Source organism: Muntiacus reevesi, chromosome 17 (assembly GCF_963930625.1).
Source record: "Muntiacus reevesi chromosome 17, mMunRee1.1, whole genome shotgun sequence".
Classification (NCBI taxonomy): domain Eukaryota; kingdom Metazoa; phylum Chordata; class Mammalia; order Artiodactyla; family Cervidae; genus Muntiacus; species Muntiacus reevesi.
The window spans coordinates 56,410,225-56,427,185 of record NC_089265.1 but is presented as its reverse complement, the minus strand read 5'-3'; the positions used below and the strand labels follow the sequence as shown (position 1 = coordinate 56,427,185).

The following is a 16,961-nucleotide window of genomic DNA, read 5'->3' as shown; positions in this document are numbered from 1 at the left end:
CCCAGCATTCCTGCCTGGAGAATTCCATGGACAGAGGAGCATGGCGGGCTACAGTCTATGAGGGTCACAAACAGTTGGACATGACTGAGCATGCATACCTCTAAGTATTCACACAGGTATGAAGAAGCCCACTGTGGCATTCCAAAGGAACGTCCATGTGGCCCCCCACCTTCATCCTTAGCTGGATGCCAAGTCCTAACTGTGGGCTGTTACACCTCCAGAGGTTCTGGACATGTCCCTGGCCTAGTTCCTCAGCTGTTGTGGAGAAATCATGAGATTTTTCCAGAGGTTTATTGCTCAGCAGTGCCTTTAAAGTCCAAAAGAACATACTTCCCACATTACTCTTTGATGAGCAGTTATTTAAGAATGTAATTTTGTTAATCCAACTTTTTATAACAGGGTCAAAGTTAAAAACGAACTAGTTTCTAACGCTTTTCCAGTTCAGCTGGAATAACTGTGCCCATTCAGCTTTCTGGACCCTGCTGGTCAGGGATGACTGAGCTGTCTCTGGCTTAGCTCATTGCCCTAGCAAGACAGATAAGAAATAAAAGTATTCATCAGTGCAAAATATGATACTTTCACAGCCCACAAAAATACATTAAGAAATTGTCCAATGAAGGGCAACATTTCACAAACACACACACATGGTCCTTGCATTTATTTGTACTTTTCTTCTATAATTGGGAAAACTAGCACAGGCGTGGCTCACCATTGCAGGCACTCTACCAAGCTAATTGGCTGACATGATTACTAACTGGGGATATGAGCAGTGATTATATTTTCCCGAAATGTGAACCTGAAAAAGGCTTCTCTTCTAGTCACAATATTTTAATCAGGATGTTTGTAAGCATATCTTATAGTCTCATGCTCTTACAAACCTGAAGTTGACCCATACAGTTCGTTCACATTGTTACTGAATTATTTTCCGCCAGTATAAACTTACCCCTCACATGACTTTCCCAAGAGGAAAAGAAGTGCTTTCTCCTCTATACAGTGAAGCCTGATCAGTGTCACAGAAGCAATTCTCTCTTGCGAGGAGGTACCCACACACATGACTTGGTTGGGCTGTAAGCAATCTGGCTTATGCAGTGACACTTGCTTTTTAAGATGTGCTTTATTTCTTTTTATACTCAGGAGACTCTGACAATTAAAAGGTCATGGCTGAAATACAGAGGGGGGTAGGAGGAACAACTAAGGCAAGGATATTTATTAAACAGAAACACCCAGATAATACGGTGATTAATTACTCAGCTTTTCCCATCTGAGGTTGATTTCTTCATGATATGGGCCAAGAGCAGGAATGGCAAGTTCATGTCACTATGCCTGCCTCTCTTCCACACACGCACCACCTACAACCCACCCTCCCCCCAAAAAAACTCATTTGGCAGACATCACAATTTCCTCTTCCATTGGACTAAGCCTTGGAGTTTGGTGTTCGTATCTTCTGACTACAAGGAGTAGGGAACTTTAAGAAAAAGAGAATTTATTTTAAGGATACACATAGTTTGAAGTCAGAGAGTTGTTCAGGATCCAAGGCAAGTCAGAGACTGGATTCTTGCCCTATGGCCCACCTGTTCAACCTCTCATAACATATCTGTGCTCTCATTTCTTGATTGACCAATCTTCTTTATATTCCACAGTCTAAATGCTTCAGAGAGTCACTTTAACATGCTTCCTTAATTACCATTGTATCTATTACTAAGCATAGCTTTGGTTCCAGGTTTTGTTATGGGTCATGGATAGGCAGCTCTTGGTTAGACAGCCCATGGACACTGGTACTTTTTGTCTTTATCTTAGTGGTAGTTATCCAAGTGTGTTCAGTTCATGAAAACCCAAAATTCAACACATGCTTGTTATGTGCAACTTTCTTTGTTATAATAAGTTTATTTTTTTTAATTATGCCAAACTGACCTCATTCTCTTTTTTGAAGCATATCAGGAGAATGTCATAGGCATATATGTTGATTTTAAAGATATCTTTTAAAATTTTCTAAGACCATTATGTGCCATTCAGAGAGAGATGGGCTATATAGTAGAAGAGTTATGTGAATTCTTAACAACTTACCCAAAAGTTGACAATTAAGATCACCCTGAAGATAGGTTTCTGTCATGATATATGTGGGTTCTGCAGTACAGAGAGGAAATGTAGGTTGAGTATGTGGGATCAAGGGCTGGGCTCTTCTTAAAAGCTGTTTGACCTTAAGGAATTTTTCCTTCTATGCTTCAGTCAGTCTTTCTAGCTATGAAATAGAGGTGATAGAGTCTACATCTTAAGATGGTCAGGAGTACTGAGTGAACATAAAGTGTTCAGAACCCTACTAACATGTAGGTAGAGAGGCAGAGTACTTTATCATTAAGTCACCAAGTTAAAGAGCAAGACAAGTCCCTGTTAGAATAAATGTGCCCGAAGTGGCCAGATGTCAGGATGCTGTAGAGAGATCTCTTCTGGTGATGAGAAGGCTGAATTAGATGATCTCTCAAGGTCTACGGTTCTTTGACAATCTAATTGTGCCCTGAATACTAAATTCTGTTTATGGAGTAATTCTATAGAGTTACTCACTAAGAGGAGCCCGGGTCACCCATAACAAAATGGGTGTGCTTTGGAAACATCTGAGAACCCGGAGAACCAGTAGCTCGTCTGTCTAACGTTAGGTGAAAACATGAGAAAGTTCAATAGCCACAAGCTTGGGAGAAACACCTGCCTGTAAGACTGAAGAATCAAGAAAGAAACAGGTTTGTCTGCTTCATTTCTTCTTTAAAATGACCACCTGGCTTTAGCCACCATCGGGAATGTACTTTAGGCTCAAAAGGAACAAACACACACCTTCGGTGATTTGCCAAGAATATCAAGGTAACTGCCTTGCTTTGTTTGCAAGAAATGTTTGCTAAATTTTTTTTAACTCTGATTTTATTACACTACAAAGCCATCAGTACTTTTTTGCAGTTTGTAGAGCCCTCAGATTAAAGCCAAAGGAAATCAAGCCAAACAAAATATAAAGACTTGAGGAGTGGCCAAGAGGATGGAGCAGGAAGACCTGGTGTTCACCTCCTCCCAGAGGCACACCAAAACTGCAATTATTTACAGACAAAGTATCCATAAGAGCACCCTGAGGACTAACAAAAAAGGTCTTCTAAAAGCTGAAGCTGAAACTCCAGTACTTTGACCACCTCATGTGAAGAGTTGACTCATTGGAAAAGACCCTGATGCCGGGAGTGACTGGGGGCAGGAGGAGAAGGGGACAACAGAGGATGAGATGGCTGGATGTCATCACCGACTCAATGGGCATGAGTTTGAGTAAACTCCAAGAGTTGGTGATGGACAGGGAGGCCTGGCGTGCTGTGATTCATGGGGTCGCAGAGAGTTGGACACCACCGAACTGAACTGAACTGAACTGAAAAGCTAAAGTTACAAAGAAGGAACCAGAGTGAGAAGGGGAGGAGGGGCAGAGATGCGGTTAGTCAAGACTCATGTCCCCTAGGTGAGCGATGCACAACTGGAAGAATAATTACAGTTGTGGAGGTTCTTCCCCCAAATCAGGGGTCCAAGCCCTGCATTGGGCTTCCCATCCCAGGGATCCTGTACTGGGGAGCCCAGCCCCCAGAACATTTAACTTGGAAGGCCAGTGGGACTGTCTTTAGGGAGACCCAGAGGGTTATGGGAAATAGAGACTCCACTCTTAAGGGGCACACACCAAATCTCACACGCTCCACGATGCGTGGCAGAAGCAGTCACTGGCAAGGAGCCTGGGTCAAACCCACTTGCTGATCTTGGAGAGCCCCTTGTAGAGGCAGGAGGCAACCGAAACTCACCCTGGGGACATAGATGCAGCCATTTCGGGGAGGTCAACCCACCGGGAGGGCCCTGGCACGGGTAGGCACCGCTTTAGAGTCTCCCCTGTAGGTATTAGTGCTGGAAACTACTTGCCCACCAGCCAGTCAGCACCGGTCCAGGGTGCCCCAGGCCAGGTGCCCCAGATGGGTAGGGTCTTGACCTCACCCCCTAGCAGAAAGCACTCCTTGAGGCTCCAGCCTTGCGCCGGGAAACACCCTCACCTACCCGATGGCCCAGGGCTCAGCCCCACCCACCTAGCGGGTCTACCTCAGCGACAGAACCTTCAGCCCCCCAGCCGGAGATCCCAGGACCCAGCTCCACCCGTGGGCTGACACTAGTCTTGGAAAGAGGCCTCACCCACCTCTGGTAGACACCAGCTCCGTGAACACCAAGACCCCGCAGCCAGCTGTGTCAGGACCTGGTGCGCTAACCAGCAGACTAACACCAGCTCCAGGAGCACCGGGACCTGGCCTCGTCCACTAGTGGATGGGCGCCAGCCCTGGGACCCCCTGGGCCCAAGCCCCTCACACCAGTGGGCTGACCAGCCCTGGGGTCACACAGACCCACTCCCGCCACGTCAAGACCAGGCCCATCTGTTAGCAGGCCAGCGCCACTTCAGGATGGATTAAAGACTTAAACGAAAGACCTGAAACCATAAACTCTAGAAAGAAAATAGGCACTACACTCTTTGACACTGGCTTTAGCAATTTATTTTTTTTTTTTGATGTATCTCCTCAGGCAAGGGCAACAAAAGCCAAAATAAACAACTGCGACTACATCAAACTATAGTTTCGCACAGTGAAGGAAACGATCAACAAAATTAAAAGGCCGCCTACTGAAAGGGAGAACATATTTTCAAGTGATACATGCAATAAGCAATTAATGCCCCAAATGCATAATGAACTCATACAGCTCAACATCAAAAGACAATTTTTAAATGGCAAGAGATCCTAAACGGGCATTTTTCCAAAGAAGACATGCAGATGGCCAACAGGCATGTGAAGAGATGCTGAACATCACCAATCACCAAGGAAATTCAAATCAAAACCACAATGAAATATCACCTCACATCTGTCAAAACGGTTAGCATGTGTTGTCAAAAAGATAACGAATAACAGCTGTTGGTGAGGACTTGGAGAAAAAAGAAAATTTGCGCATTGGTGGTGAGAATATAAACTGGCATAGCCACTATAGAAAATGGTAAGGAGGTTTCTCAAAAATTAAAAATAGAACTACCATACCATCCAGAAATTCCACTTCTGGGTATTTATTTGCAGAAAATGAAAACACTAATTATTAGAAAAGATAATGCTGCCCTATAGCAGAGACCCAGAAATCCAGAATGGTAATCTTTATCCATAGAAAAGCCAAGAGAAAATGCTTCCTACAGCTTCTTGCTGCAACTTCATCCTAAGAGAACATAGGAGAAAATCCTAAAAAGGGATAATCTAGGGTTAAATAAATCTAGGGATAAATCTATGAACACAGAACTATTCAACTATGTATGAAACTATAAAATTCTCAATATTGGTCAAAAAACAACAAAATCTATGAGTGGCTTAATAAGTGTACAAATTCTCAAAATTGTATTTCCTATTACTACAAGTATTTATATTTCTAGTTACATTTTCCCCAGCTATCATCTTAAGCATTAAGTATTTTAGAAACATATTGTACTTACAATATAAATACAAAAAGTGCACATATCTTAAGCATACAATATGAAATTTTACAAACTAAACACATCCATGTAATAAGCCACCAGATAAAAACTGAACATTAATACTGTTTTGATATTAATTTTTATTCAAGAAAAGAAAACTGATGTTCTGTTCTGGATAGGCTCTTCTCCAGCACAATTCGAAAGCATCAATTCTTCAGAGCTCAGCCTTCTTTATGGTCCAACTCTCACATCCATACATGACTACTGGAAAAAACATAGCTTTGACTATGCAGACCTTTCTTGTGATATCTCTCCTTTTTAATATGCTGTCTAGGTTTGTCATAGCTTTCTTTCCAAGGAACAAACATCCTTTACTTTCAAGGCTACAGTCACCATCCACAGTGATTTTGGAGCCCAAGAAAGTAAAGTATGTCACTGTTTCCATTCCCCCCCCCCCCCCCCATCTATTTGCCATGAAGTGATGGGACTGGATGCAATGATCTTAGTTTTTGAATGTTGAGTTTTAAGCATCAAGAGGATCGTCAGTTCCTCTTCTGCTTTCTGCCATTAGGGTGGTACTACTTGTGTATTATCTCCTACTATCTGCATATCTGAGGTTATTGATATTCCTCCCAACAATCTTAATCCAGCTTGTGCTTCCTCCAGCCCAGCATTTCTCATGATGTACTCTGCATATGTTAAATAAACAGGGTGACACTACACAGCCCCGATGTACTCCTTTGCCAACTTTGAACCAGTCTGTTTTTCCATGTCTGGTTCTAACTTGCTTCTTGATCTGCATACAGGTTTCTCAGGAGACAGATAAGATGGTGTGGTATTCCCATCTCTTGAAGGATTTTCCACAGTTTGTTGTGATCCACACAGTCAAGGGCTTTAGTGTAGTTAATGAAGCAGAAGTAGATGTTTTTCTGGAATTCCTTTGTTTCTTCTATGATCCAACAAATGTTGGCAATTTGATCTCTGGTTTCTCTGCCTTTTCTAAATCCAGCTTGTACAACTGGTAGTTCTCAGTTTGTGTACTGTCAAAGCCTAGCTTGAAGGATTTAAGCATTACCTTGCTAGCATGTGAAATAAGTGCAGTTGTGCAGTGGATTGAACATTCTTTGGCATTGCCCTTATTTGGGACTGGAATAAAAACTGACCTTTTTCAATCCTGTGCCCACTGCTGAGTTTTCCAAATTTGCTGGCATATTGACTGCAGCACTTTAATAACATCATCTTTTAGGATCTGAAATAGCTCAGCTGGAATTCCATCCCCTCCACTAGCTTTGTTCGTATTAATGCCTCCTAAGGCCCACTTGATTTCACACTCCAGGATGTCTGGCTCTAGGTGAGTGATCATACTATCATGGTTATCCCGGTCATTAAGACCTCTTCGTGAAGCTCTTCTGTGTATTTTTGCCACCTCTTCTTAATCTCTTCTGCTTCTGTTAGGTCTTTGCCTCCTGTAGGTTGTTGTTGTTTAGTCGATAAGTTCTGTTCAACTCTTTTGCAACCCCCATGGATTGTAGCCTGTCAGGCTCCTCTGTCCATGGAATTTCCCAGGCAAGAATAATGGAGAGGGTTGCCTTTTCCTTCTCCAGGGGATCTTCCCAACTCAGGTATCGAACCCATGTCTCGTGCATTGGCAGGCAGATTCTTTACCACTGAGCCTCATCAGGGAACTCTGAAGGTAGCCTCTAGAAATTGGAAAAGGCAAAGATACAGATTCTCCCCTGCAGCCTAAGGAAGACAAACCTACTGATACCCCTTTTTTTTAAATTGAGATATATTTGACATATAACTTTACACTAGGTTCAGGTGTAAAACACAAGGATCTTGTGAAATGATCACCATGATAAATCTAGTTAACATTGATCACTACACATAGTTATAATTTTTTTTCTTGTGATGATATCTATACTGTTTCTTTTATTTTAGCCCTTCAAAAACCCATTTCAGACTTCTAACCTCCAGATTGGAAGATAATCTAATTGTATTTTTAAGCTACTAAGTTTTGTGTAATTTGTTACAACAGCAGTAGGAAACTAATACACCATGAATCTGTGTGTTCAGATCCATACAGCTTTTGTATATATCGCTTTATTTATCTGCGGCTGTGCTAGGTCTTCGTCGCCATGCAGGCTTTTCTCCAGTTGCAGTGAGTGGGGGCTACTCTCTAGTCACCGTGTTTGGGCTTCTCACTGTGGCGGTTTCTCTTCTGGAGCATGGGATCTAGGTGCACACGAGTTTCAGTATTTGCAACTCCTGGGCTCTAGAGCACAAGCTCAGTAGTTGCGGTGCATGGGCTTAGCTGCTCCTTGGCATGTGAGATCTTCCTGGACCGGGGATTGAACTTATGTATCCTGCATTGGCAGGCAGATTCTTTACCACTGAGCCACCAGGGAAGCCCTAGATTCATATATCTTATTGCCTTTATAATAGCTTCATGTGGCTGTCTCACAGGCATCTCAAATCTAACACATCACAAATTACGCCTTTACTTTTAAATCCCTAAACCTGACCACTCCCCCAGCTTTTCATCTTGGTAAATGGCACTAATCACCCAATTACTAATACCAGACATCTGGAAGTCAACCTTCCTTTTCTGTCATCCTTGCGTGTGTACTAAGTCACTTCAGTCGTGTCCAACTCTTTGTGACCCTATGGACTGTAGCCTGCCAGGCTCCTCTGTCCATGGAATTCTTCAGGCAAGAATACTGGAGTGGGTTGCCGTGCCCTCTTTCAGGGGATCTTCCTGACCCAAGGATCGAACCATGTCTCTTATGTCTCCTACGTTAGCAGGTGGGTTCTTTACCACTGAGCCACCTGGGAAGTCCCATTCTTTCACATCTAATTCATAATTAAGCTTCATCAATTCTACTTCCAAGCTAAATATCATATCAACCACTTCAATCGAGTTTCACTGCCACCATTTTTTTTTACCATCAATTTTCTTTTCTTTAATATGGAATGTGTGCATACACTACAAAATACAAAAGATATTATAAAAATAAACTCAGTGAAAAGTCTATATCTTCCCAGCTCTGCCAAATGCAATTAGTGGTGTGGGTTTTGTCTGTATATGTGTGTTTGTATCCTTTCAGAGATTTTTTTTTCACTACCACCATTCGCAACTTTCAACCAGTCCATTCTCCACAGAATAGCAAAAGTGATATTTAAAAAAAGAAATCTGCTGGTAGTTCCTTGCAGGAAATCCCCTAATACTTGTCCTTTTGTGGCTGATGTGACCTCTTGGTGACAACAAGCTAGCTGCAGGGGAACTAACGGTTCACAAATATTCTGTAAATTAGAGCATCATTAACTGAAATAAATTAAGTGCAAAAGTTTATTGGGCTTGAAATTCACTTTAGCAAGAACTGACAATGAATCATTAGGCTGTTTAAATAGTTTCACTTGCGGTAAATTATTTACTAGCTGTAAAAATATTTTAACATATTGCATCACCAACTCAGAGCTTGTCAGTGGTGACTAAGGAATTCGCAACAATCGTTACAAAGCGTCCGTCAGGAGCTGTGAGCCCTTTCCCGCCACTCTCTCTGCCAGCTCTGCGTTCCTCTCCGTGTCTCTGGGGCAGGACCGCCTGGGGGTTCCGCGCATCCTAAGGATCAGCAGGTCTCCGCCGTGAGTCGGTCTTCAGCATCCACAGACCTTCTGGCAGACGCGGTTCTGGAGCGGCAGGTCTTCACTCGGGAGGGGGCTCTGGGTGGACCGCCACACGGCCGTATTGTGGTCCTGCCTCTGAGATGACTGCGTGAGAAGGCTGCGACATCGCCTCTAGGGCGCAAGGCAAAACGGCTACCCGCGAGGCGCTCAGGTTCTGACCTTTCCCTTGACAGGCTGAGAAGCGGCCCAGGGGCGGGAACCGGCGGAGAAGCCGAGCTGGTCGCCCGGGGGCTGCGCCACGTCCACGGAAGGCGCCGCCCCGGCCCGGCCCCCTCGCCCAGCCAATCGCAGGGCGCCTCCCCGCTGACGTGGGGCGCGCTCGGGTGGGCGCGCGGGCGCGCGGGGCGCCCAGGAGCGGGGCGGGGCGCGTCATCGCTCGCGGTGCGGCGCGGCGGAAGCCGAGGGGGCGGCCTCGCGCCGGCCTGCGTTCCGTCTCGACCCTCAGCTCTCACCCGCGAGGTGTGGCGGCGGCGAGGCCGCGGAAGCAGCGGACCCGCTACTGGTGAGACCTGCGTGCCCGCCGGGGACTCGGGGGAGGGGGACGCGGGCTCGGGGCACGCCACCTGTCGGCCCCCAGGGCCTTCTCCTTCGGCCTCCACCCGGAGGCCGCAGATCCCCGGCCGCGGCTCCGCGCCTCACCACGCCGCAGGTCCGCGCCCGGCCCGGGCCTCGCGGTCCCCGGTGGGCCTGCACGCCGGAGCCCGGGTGTGGGCTCAGCTGTTGGCTGGTGCAGCAGACAGTTTTGAGTGCGGACCCCAGGTGAGTAACCCCGGAGTGGGGCTCGGGGTCTCAGGAAGGCCGGCTGCACTCTGTTCCTCCGGCTGTCCTGAAAGACGGCGAGCAGCCGCTCGCGGAGATGTGCGAAGGCCGGGAGCTCCGTGCAGATGGGTGGCCCGGGAGGTAAAGTGTCGGACCAACGATGGTGAAGGTCTGCTCCTAACCCCGACTGTACTCTGAGTCTGGGCTTCCCTGGAAGCTTGATATGCGTTTATTTCACTCCCCCGCCCCAGCACACTTGTCAAATGGTTACAGCACGGAAGTTTTTTTTTTTTTTTTTTTTTTTTTTTTAATCATGATGGAGAAGAGGCGTAGGGTACAGCTTGGCATTTAGAGATAACTGTTCCAGTCGACTATGCAAGCCCTGGAAGGAGTCACACCCGAGTATAGCTCGGGATAGTGTTCTCAATTTCAGACCACTTTAGATAGGCCTCCCCTGATTCTTGTGAGCCTCATCCGGTCTGCACTGAGGGAAGAAGGGATTCATCATGTGTGCCCTTCACTCCTGCGGTGCCTGGAAGGAAGGTTCTCACTCATGAGTGCTTATGAAGTGAACAGACCCAGGCCAACACTGGATATGGGCCCTATCTTGCATGCTGGTTTGGTGTTTGTTTTCGCAGTTCCTAGCTATGATTTGGGGCAAACCACTGAGGTATGCCCATTTGTAAAACAGGGCTAGTAAGATAGGGCTGTGAGGATGAAGTGAGTCAATCCTTGTAAAGCCCTTAACATGTGCTTGCCAGTTGTTTACTTTGATGGTTTCCTCGGCTTAGAAGGGCTTCCGCCTGTGGCTCAGCTGGTAGAGAATCTGCCAGCAATGTGGGAGATCTGGGTTCGATCTCTGGGTTGGGAAGATCCCATGGAGAAGGGAAAGGCTACCCACTCCAGGATTCTGGCCTGGGGAATTCCATGGACTGTGGTCCATGGGGTCGCAAGGTTACTCGACTGAGCAACTTTCACTTCACTTCTGGTCAGAAACTGCTTGAGCCAAGTGTCTTTTTCAATAGTTGAATGGGACCACTGTATTTATTTTTCTGGAAAGGGTCACTCACCTTTTCATCAGTATTTGTAATAGTCTTGAGAGAATGTGGGTTTCTCAGATTGCTAGTGAGTTCGAGGTGAAGGCTTATTTTCATACCAGTATCTATGTTTTAGTGGCTCTGGTTACTCTCATGGAATTGAGTGAAATGAATGTAAATATCCAGTCCATCTGCTTTCTGAGCGTTAGGCTTTAAGGACTGTGGACAGTGCATCTTCGTTCTTCATTTAAAAGATTTCTCGTTTTCCATACAATATTTCATATATGCTGAAAAGGACAGAAGACAACATGACACCCTCTACCAGTCCTCAAGATTTAACACATATTAATATGTTACCATGTTTGTTTCAGATCTCTACTTAAACGATTTTTTAAAAAATGTTTACATAGACAACAGAAGCCGTCTAAGCCTTCTTTTCCTTTCCCTTCCCTCCTTCTTCAGAGGTAACTACTTTCTTGAGTTGCTGTAAAATTTTATATAGATCAGTAAACAACATACAGTAATGTTTTACATATTTTTAGATGTTGCCCTACTGTATCTTTTTAGAATATGCTGTTTTCATCTAACATTATGTTTTAGATGTTCGTTAATGTTGACACATTTCAACATAGTCCATTTGTTTTCATTACTCTCTGAGAGTCCACTGTGTAAATAAAAAAGTTTTATCTTGTTTTACATTGCACTTTATGCAACTTAAAAACTCCTGGTACAGTTTAAGTCCATTATGTCACATTTATTCATTTCATACTGGTCATGGAGACTCTGATCACAGTTCTTAGTGTAAAAATGGACCCTTGGGCATGAGATTTTATCCAGAACAAATAATAATTATACTGAGCAGTGAAAGAAAATTTGTTACTTTTGTTCCTAGTGCTTCTGTTGGGAAGGTGATCTATTAACATGGCTTGGTGGCAGGTACTAGGTTCTAAGTTCCTCAAAACTGGAGGTGAGATCTTCCTCAGCTCCACATCTCTGCTTTGCGTTGCTCTGCACAGAGTCACTTCTCAATAAATGTCTGTGGCACTTTTACTTTCAGGCTCTCATAACCCTACATATAATTGAAAAAGTTGATGGCCAGCAATTTTCAAAATTGCACCGTAAAAAATATAATTGTATTTATTTATTTTGGCTGTGCTGGATCTTCACTGCTGTGCAGTCTTCCCTCTAGGTGCGGAGAGTGGGGGCTGCTGTCCACTTGCGGTGAGCAGGCTTCGCATTGTGGGGCTTCTCTCGTGGAACGCTGGCTCTGTGGGGCGGGGGCTTCAGTGTTGGTGGCATGCGGGCTCCGTAGCTGTGGTTCCCAGGCTCTAGAGCACAGGTGCCATAGCTGTGTGCCCAGGCTGAGTTGCTCTGCAGCCTGTGGGATCTTCCCAGACCAGGATCAAAGCCTCATCTCCTGCACGGGCAGGCAGATCCTTTACCACTGAGCCACCAGGGAAGCCCGGAATTGCACTTTAGATTTGATATCTCTAATGCCCTTAAGGGCTTCCCTGGTGGCTCAGTGGTTAGAGAATCCGCCTGCCGATACAGAAGACGAGACTTTGATCTCTGGGTCGGGAAGATCCCCTGGAGAAGGAAATGGCAACCCACTCCAGTGTTCTTGCGTGGGAAATCCCGTGGACAGAGGAGCCTGGCGGCTACAGTCCACAGGGTCACAAAAGAGCTGGACGTGACTTAGTGACTGAAAAACTACAACGTCTTTAAATTTTCCCATTTTACCACTTGATTCAGAAACATAATTAAGAACAATTAAAAAGCAAGGTATGTGACAACAGTTTGTAGACTATATTACTAATTGCATAATACACTCTCTCTATATTTATAAAATATATTTGTATTTATGTATGTGAAGAAGTATATGTGTATTTTTTGTATATATATAGTTTATCTGTAGAAGGATGGATAAGTAACTAGTAACTCACTAGTAACTCTAAGCATCCAGGCAGAACTACATGTCTGAGAACACAGATGAAAAGACTTTTAGAGCCTCTGTGCCTTTTCAGTTTTAAACTATGTGAATGTACTATCTAATCAAAAGTTAGTTAAATTAAAATTATTTTTTAAAAAGAATTCTCCCCTTAAAAAAGGATTTTTACCATTATTAAACTTTTTTTTTTTTTTTAAGATTTAGCTTTTTTCTTTAAAAAAACTTTTGGTCTTAGTAACATTATTGTATTTTTCATAGTTTGTATATATGGCTACTTACTTTCACTTTTCATAGAATAACCTTTGAATTACCTGATAAGCACTAAGTGTTTTACAATTGCCGGATAGAAAGTTTACTATTCTAAAATAAATACAAGTTTACCAACCATTTGGTCGGTAAAAAAAATCCATTTGCTTTGCCTCACCTAACAAATTAAATATCATCAGCAATTTATTCAGCTCAAATTTAATGGGTGGAAGAAGATTGACCTACAAGAACACTCAGGCCAGCTGGTTTTGGAAAAATATCTTTGTCTCTTTGGCTAGGTAGTGCTTGTGGGAAAAAAAACGTGAAAGTGTTAGTCGCTCAGCTGTGTCTGACTCTCTGTGACCCCATGGACTGTAGCCCACCAGGCTCCTCTGTCCATGGGATTCTTCAGGCAAGAAAACGAGTGGGTAGCCATTCCATTCTCCAGGGGATCTTCCCTGCTCAGGGATTGGAGTCTGGTCTCCTGCATTTTAGGCAGATTCTTTACCGTCTGAGCCATAGCTAGTGGTTAGACCTTACATATACAACTCTCTTGACAGAGTGTCCATTTCATTATCTTATAAATGCTTTCCATTGGGTGGAATTAGTTCTTACTGGAGATTATAAATTCTGAGTGAGCCTAATGATGGGCAGTTTGTGTGATTACAGGAGTTCCAGCATAAGAGAGTTGAGACATCAACAGCAGAAGGTTACTGGCAGTATTTCCACTGAGTTTGGGTCTACCTTGATTGTAAAGGCAGATCGCCTTTTATTGGCACCCTTACTCAAGGTTCTCTGGATTCCTGATCACAAATTCTAACTGTTGATACACTTCCTGAGACCTAAGCGTTGAGATTAGTCCATGAAGTTAAACTTTACATTGATATAAGGAAGTTTTAAAAACTCCATGAAACATAACTCTTATAACCTTTTCCCTGGTTTTTACTTTTTGAACTGAGTACAGGATGGTGGGGGATGGGGGGACAGAGGAGTTGAGCAGTAGTAGGTGGCTCAGTGGCAGAGAGTCCACCTGCCAAGCAGGAGTCGCGGGTTCGATCCCTGGGTTGAGGTGATTGCCTGAAGAAGGAAATGGCAACCCACTCCAGTATTCTTGCAGGGGAAGTCCCATGGACAGAGGAGCCTGCAGGGCTACAGTCCATGTGGTCACAAAGAGTCGGACATGACTTAGCAGCTAAACAACAACAATACATGTGTATGGTAGGGCCACAGTGCTCAAAGGGAGGCAGCAATGAAAAGGGGTGGAGTAGGGAGGAATTGAGGTTTATGTGAAGGCTTTCCAAAGAGGTGACACTCAGATTGAATTTTAAAGGTTGCGGAAGAATCCAGGCAAGAGGGAAAGGAAGTTTTAGGCAGAGGAATGGGCATCCAAAATGGCACAGAAATATGAAGACCCACTGGTTGAACTTCAGGCACTTCAGCATGGCTTTGACTCAGAGTAAGGGAAATTATAATGGTTGGGAGAGTGGACTAGGTCCAGATCTGCAATTTGGAATTTATCCATAGGTGGTATATGTTTAGCAATGTAGTCGGGTTTACAAACTTGGAGAGATCACCCTGAAAGTTTGTGGGAGGCAAGGCAAGACCAGAGGCAGGTAATCCACTTTGAGGGGCTTCCCAGATGGCCCTCATGGTAAAGAACGCGCCTGCCAATGCTGGAGACATGAGAGATGCGGGTTTGATTCCCTGGGTCTGGAAGATGCCCTGGAGGAGGACATGGCAACCCACTCCAGTATTCTTGTCTGGAGAATCCCATGGACAGAGGAGCCTGGCAGGCTTCCAGTCCATGGGGTCACAAAAGAGTCGGACACAACTTAGACTAAACAACAATCCACTTTGCCAGCTCTTAGAATAGTTCTGACCTGAGGTCAGATATTAGACTAGGAGGTGTCCTGGTGGGTGGGGATGGAGAGGAGACAGATTTGAAAGATATTCGGAAGGTAGAATTGACAGGGCTGAGGAAGGACAGGGTGAGGCGCAGAGAAGACAAGGATGTCAAGGCATTTGGATGAATGGGGGTTCATAACGGAGTTAGAGAATCAGGAAGGAGGAACAGGTTTGGAGAAGAAAATGAGTTCCGTTTGGGACAGTGACTTTGAGGTGCCTATGGGGCAGGAGATAGCTGGGAGGCGTTTGGAGCCGTCAAGTCTGTAGGCACTGGCTCGGGATGCGATTGAGGCCGTGGAGGTCAGGGTTCTTGTTTCAGCTTACGCATCTTTTCCTCAGCACGAATCAGTGCTTTGTGCGTAGTGTGAGAGTGAGTCACTCATTTGTTCCAAGATGTGATCTTGAATCTTGGGGAAGTCGTTTCCTCCCCTGGCTTGTCTTTCTCTCTCTGTAGGTGGGGAAGTTGAACTAGATCATTGGCTCTCAACCAAACTTTTGCTTTAGTCTTGTATGTTGGGATTAATTGTGAGGAATGGCAAGTCATTTTTAATTCATAATAAAGAGCTGATGTTTGCTTGACTTTTAAATGAGAGTTGATTTGTTACTCTTTAAATAACAAACAATATTTTACTAAAACATAAGATTTACCAAAATTTCCAGACAAACCATACAAAATGGTCACAAGCTTTTTTCTTAAAGGGAGAATGCTACACTTGACAGCTAACACAGTGTCATTGGTGAGTTTGCTTAATGTTCCCATTTTGGTTCAATCACACTTGTCCAGCTATGGCGTCTAAATAAAGTTAGACTTGATTAGAGACCATATTCTAAAGAACTGATTACTTGCTTTTAACCAATGCAATTAGATCACCATAAAAGGGGGGAAAGGAGCCCATAAAATTAAAATAAAACTACCTTTCCCTCACCAAAAAAAGAGAGAGAGAGAAACAGTCACAGCCCTGCAACTAATCCTGACAACCGCCTTCATTCACAGAGGTGGTGGTTCACTCCCCAAGTAGTGTTTGACTCTTCCGACCCCGTGGACTGTAGTTCCCCAGGCTCCGCTGTCCACGGGACTTCCAGGCAGGAACGCTGGAGTGGGTGGCCATTTCCTTCTCCAGGTGCTTTATACTTAAACCATGATGAGGAAAATGAATGAAAGCAGAAAGAGGCTATTGCTGTTACACATTTCACCGCAATCCAAACGATACTTCTAGCCTCTGCTCATGGTGACTTACAACAGTGAATGAGGACAAGACGTAGATCTGCTCACGTGCATTTAATCAGCAAAGGACTGACGGCGTCTGGGCTTCTATTCTGTAATGTTTCTAAGACCGTGTCCATTAAATGCAAACACAAAAGGAAGAAGTCTTGGCAGAACAGGGGAAGCGATGCATACTTGATGATTGATGGATTTAAGTATTATCTGTGGCATATAGCCTCGCCCATGTGTCAGCTGTTTCTATGGCTTGGGCTTCGCTGGCCTTCCACTGCTCGGCTACATCATTTGTTAGTGGATCATCTGGACTGGGAGCACTTCACAGTCTGGATGGATAGCAGAACTATCCACGTCTGCAGTGCCGGGGACTCCTTGTCTTTCAAAATATCTAAACATTCTTCCCAACTTGTCTACATTAGGATGATAAATTCTGGTCATGAAACATACTTTGGGGGCTGCCATTGGGTATTCTTCTGAAGGGATGGTTCAGGTTTAAAAGTCCCTCCCTTTATCCCTATACTGAATGCTGGTTAAAGATTTAAGACTGCAGAATTTTATGTTAATATCTTGGATCTATCATTCTGATCATAAATAAATTTCTTGTCTCTGTAATGTCTTCTTATTGAAGTATAGTTGAACAATAGTTAATTACTGTTGTGCAGCAAA

The 16,961-nt window shown here is 44.4% G+C and overlaps 1 protein-coding gene across 3 annotated transcripts in view; it reads left to right on the top strand.

Moving 5' to 3' along the window:
- GNE (glucosamine (UDP-N-acetyl)-2-epimerase/N-acetylmannosamine kinase) overlaps window positions 1-16,961 on the top strand; it is a 53,967-nt gene that overhangs the window by 6,076 nt on the left and 30,930 nt on the right. Inside the window, exon 1 of one of the 3 annotated variants that reach the window (XM_065907789.1) lies at window positions 8,982-9,683. The exons of 1 other annotated variant lie outside the window; for it this stretch is intronic. The gene's annotated coding sequence lies outside the window, so the exon portion shown is untranslated. Of the gene's footprint in view, window positions 1-8,981; window positions 9,684-9,710; window positions 9,941-16,961 lie in introns of those variants that run through there. One more of the 3 variants, XM_065907791.1, reaches the window with a different exon arrangement.